At 39.7% G+C, this 5,007-nt stretch overlaps 1 long non-coding RNA gene across 2 annotated transcripts; it reads left to right on the plus strand.

Moving 5' to 3' along the window:
* Positions 1-358: 358 nt before the first annotated feature.
* On the plus strand, positions 359-2,512 carry LOC139189608 (uncharacterized). 2 transcript variants are annotated; one of them, XR_011573414.1, is made up of 3 exons: positions 403-685; positions 780-1,152; positions 2,118-2,512. It is a non-coding gene; the product is annotated as an uncharacterized lncRNA (long non-coding RNA). The 2 variants fall into 2 exon arrangements; XR_011573413.1 differs by having other exon boundaries at positions 359-1,152.
* Positions 2,513-5,007: the final 2,495 nt, after the last annotated feature.

The raw sequence follows: 5,007 nt of genomic DNA on the forward strand, positions 1-5,007 counted from the left end.
CGTCTGCCACTTGGTACTTATGGGTACCGCTTGGTACGTGGGATGGGACGGAACAGAATGAGATGAGGTGTTCCGTCCCATGTTTGGTGCACCTAAAACGGGTGGAATGTGCTATCCCACGAGACGAATTTTGGGTGAATTTTGGTTCCGCCACCTCCTTGGAACGCTCGTTCCACCTTCGTGGAACACAAAATTATAACATTTTAAGACAAAAATGCCCCTTATCTTTTTCAATATTTACACCATTCATCTTCATTCCATCTGGGAAATTTGATGAAATAGCCAAATTTTTGATCATGAATTGAATTTTAACCAACTATTATATTTTTATAATTATAACCAAAATTTGACATTAAAATATTACAATACGCTTTTTTAATTAAATAATTACACAACTACATCATCTCCATCTATTATGCAGTCTTTCCGATTCTTTCCTGCAACACAGTCAGTATTGCTCTACTCTCGTATTGATTTTGTTTCTTTCAAAAAATAACTACATAAAACCCTAAAACACGACAGCATCCATCCCATTGTCAATTTAATGTTTTTTTTTTCAATAACGAGCCTATTGGTCGGAATTGGATCGATATATCTCATATGACTTGGATAAAGGAATCGGTTGATAGGATCTTAATTACCAGTCATCACGAAGCTCGTTTGTGAAGGAAGGAAATGCATCACGGTAATGTTTATTTTATAGTGATTTGATGTTTTTGTTGATTCTCCGTTTTGTTTTCACCAGAATTGAATCTACAAATCTCTGATGACTTCAATAGACGAAGTTACCGACTGACAGTTGACGAAGATGAAGAAGCTATATGTTTCAGTAAACTTGAGTGAAGAAGATATACTTTTGTAATTATTTTGGTTAAGAGAGGGGAATAAAGTATTTTCATATCAAATTTTGGTTAGAATTATGAGAATTTATAATAGTTGGCTAAAATTTTATTTGTGATCTAAATTTTGGCTATTGTTCCAAATTTTCCATTCCATCTCTGTAGCTGCCTTTCTTTTCCCCGTAGCCTTCCCCCTCATCTTCTCCCATAGCCTTCCTCCTCATCTTCTTTCCATCCCTCCCGACTGCACCCAGCCAGCAGGCAGCATCACAGAGCCACTTCCGTGTGTGCGACATGCTGCAGATTGACCCAGGTATCTATCTTTTCTTAATTCTTTATTTTCTTCTTTCTAAGAACATAATCATGCTTTAATGCCTTAATTTGAAGATTTTGGTATTGTAATTAGATTCAATTTGGAAAATTAAATTAGAAATTGGGGGTTTTAGTGTTAAATCGAATTTTAGGGTTAGGAATTAGGAGCATATATTTCAGCGTGATTCCTCTATAAATACGAGCAGTCTCATCTTCTACACACAGAGGTCCGTGATTGTTTGGGTATAGTTTATTTGTTAATGAAGATCAGGCCCGTGATTGTAGTCTATATACAGTATCGAAGAATCATTCAGCCACCACAAGGTTATTGTAATTAGATTCAATTTGTAATCAGGCTTTAATTCCTTAATATGAAGCTTTGGTATTCTAAGGTCAGAATCAGGCTTTAATGCCTTAATCGTGTGTGTAGTGAATGAGCTCAGAAGAGAAATGTTGTTCTAAAAGAATTATTTGTCATTGGTAATTGGGTTGTGAATATCTGCAGCAGGCTTTTAGACAAGAAAAGAATGGGTTCGAGTTTGAACTAATTTGAAACCTCCCCAGGTTGTTTTAAATGACATTGTTTTGGGTACATGATAACTCTGACAATTATATGATTTTTATATGTTTATGGGGATAAACAACATTTACCTCAACGCGGTATCTTTGTAATCTTTTAGTAAAGAGTATCTGTTTTTGCCAGAGACGTCATAACAATCTGGTCGAAGATCCTTATGAATGGAGTGTTATGGAGTCCAAGCACTATATGGTTCTTTGCAATGCCGTTGACGTCAATCCTTTCGTTGATGTTCAAAAGCTAACTTTCTTTGTGCATGAAAATTGACTTATGTGCAGTGCTGTTTATCTATTTTAGGTTTAAGAGAGTATAATTATCTTTAGTTGCCAATATTGGCTGTTATTGAGACATTATTGACTTTCTGCAGAACTTTTTATTGAATTTTGCAGGCTTGGACTAGGTGTTGTAGCTCCCCGCCCATCCAAGTTTGTACCTTCAAATGATCCCCTTGAAAGGAAATTACGTTACAAGTTGGATGCCGCAAGAAGAAATGCTGCTAAAATTGCGGAGGAGTCCACACTAGCTGCTAAAGATGATGATGAAGAAGACAGCAGAACTAGTGCCTTTGCAAAGAAAAGACCAGCAACTCTAGTTCATGAGAAATGTTAGTTATTATTTTATTTTTTTTGGAAGCTGAGAAATGCCAGTTTGTGTTTATGTAATTATATGATATGGGAGGCAAATGAGCTGCATTGCACAACATTGTTGTATAAATTAAGTCACTTTCTTAAAACCTGACATAATTTTTTGTTATTATTAAAGAGGCTTGTGTGTTTGCAGATCACTTTTGCAGCTTCCTCTCCTATTTTTATTTGAATCCATGGCATAACATATCTTCAGTTATGTGCTAGTGTAAAAAACATATCATAGATAAGTATATGTGTTCCAATATGAACAAGTCCAAAAATAAAAAAAGTATTTGTTTGTACCATACTTGACCAATCTCGAAACTACTGAGCACCGGTTAACGTTATACCGTTAAGGATCCAGAAGAGTTTCCCTCCAACTAGGAGCCAATCACAGGGCAACACGTGTCGACACCAGAAGCCAATCATAGTGCGACACGTGTCAACATCAGAAGCAAATCACAACACAACACGTGTCAATGTCAGAATAAAACTAGAAACTCTCTTCTATAAATAGAGATCATTCTCTCACAATATTTCCTAATGTCAATTGTACTAAATCATTCACTAGTACTCACTAAAGGAGAGCTTGAACCTATGTACTTTTGTAAACCCTTCACAATTAATGAGAACTCCTCTACTCCGTGGACGTAGCCAATCTAGGTGAACCACGTACATCTTGTGTTTGCTTCCCTGTCCCTATCCATTTACATACTTATCCACACTAGTGACCAGAGCAATCTAGCGAAGGTCACAAACTTAACACTTTCTGTTGTACCAAAGTCCTCGCTGATTTTGTACATCAACATTTGGCGCCGTATGTAGGAACGACACTTATTCCCACTATCTTCAGCTTTGCCAAGCTGGTTTCCACCATTTGTACACTTTCTTTTGACCAAGCATCCCTCTCCAACATGGGGAGCGAAGGAAGCCACAACACACAGAATGACACCCTTCTTGCACCTAGTGCGAAGCAACGAAAGAAGGAAGGAAAGAGGGTTGCTCTTCAAGCTAAAGTCGATGAGCTAAAAGCTTAGAACAATAAGATAGCAATGAAGAATGAGGTCCTCTAGGAGCAGTATGAGAAGTTCTTTGAGACGCTCCACGAAACTAGGCGTACTCAAACACGCGAGCTCGTTGCCCCTGTGGACATCAACCATTATTTAGGTGCCTCTCAACACGGAGGGTCACCTCCCTTCGACATGGGTATCACTGATGAGGAGCGAGCTAATCATCAAAACATTGATCAACATGAGACTTTTCTTAACCCAGATGCTTCGACCCGAAGTAGAAGAAGTGGAGGAAGACACCTCATTGCAGAAGGGTTGGAAGGATTGAAAGCCGTTTATCGTGACTGCTAAGACTTCCTAAAGCAACGTTGAGAGAATCCCCTCCACATATGCTTGAAGATCAATGACCCAAGGGTTTTTGAAAGACTCGGTCCCCTCCTACGACTCAGGCCAGCTGCCAATCTAAGGAAGGAACGACAGGTCCTAGAGGAACATGAAGGTACGGGGGACTCTGAGGTATTTTGACAGACTCGCCCTAGAAGCCAGTACGGCGAGTCCAAGAAAAAACCACACGTCTTTGCTCAAACTTTCCTACTTCTAAGAGGTGATGGAGACTTACGAAAGAAAATTTCAGTGGTACATGACTCAATTTAGGACTCCCTTGTCTTACAACTCATTGAGGAAGTAAACAAGTTGAAGGCCGAACGTCAGGCCGAGATACCTGACTAGAACCAACCTAGGCCTTGCCCTCTCACAAGAAGGATCCTCGACACCCTCCTTCAAGCAAAGACAAAACAAAAGCTTGGTTTACAACTCTATATTGGAAGGGAGGACCTAATTGAACACCTTAACCTCTTTGAGTTCACCATGACATATCGGATGCACACTGACGAAGAACAATGTCTTCTTTTCCCCTCCACCCTCTCTAGTGAAGCTCTAAACTGGTATTGCCGTCTTCCACCTGAGATAGTAGACTCATTTGAGGAATTGATGAAACTGTTTGTCTCTCAACACATTTTCCAGACCGATCACTTACATTCTGCAGATGACTTGTACACTATTCGCTAGAAGCCGGACGAGTCACTACAAAAGTATGCCGGTCGCTTCAGCCATGAGTATTTTCGCTGTGCTGAGGCAGATGACAAGACCACCCTCAAGGCCTTCACGGCAGGCCTACGTGATTGTTTTTTCAAGTACATGATCAATGCCAACACTTGGAAGACTTACTCTGAGGTGATGGCACAGGCTTACAACCACGCATCCGCCGAAGCAAAGACATACCAAGGGAACCCCCATATGGTTAACCCCTATCAACAAATGGGAAGTGGAAGTCAAGTTCTACCAAGTGAGGAGATATTAGCCATTCAGATAGCTATTGCATCATCTTCTGCCTCATTTAGTTACTCGCTAAGTCACCAAACGTATCTGTCTCTTGGTAAGAGGAAGGATTTTTACTTTCAGCAAGCCCATTACAACAAGAGGGATAAAAGTTCGTATCAAGACAACCAGGGGTGAACGTATCGTCGACTATTATGACCATGGGGCCATGCCTCACTCCTTCAAAATGGAGGACTAGGTACTGAAAGAAATGCTATTATAAGAAGGCATACACATTACAAATGTTTTAACTCTCAACCGCTTGA

This window comes from Malus domestica, chromosome 11, assembly GCF_042453785.1.
Source record: "Malus domestica chromosome 11, GDT2T_hap1".
Lineage (NCBI taxonomy): Eukaryota > Viridiplantae > Streptophyta > Magnoliopsida > Rosales > Rosaceae > Malus > Malus domestica.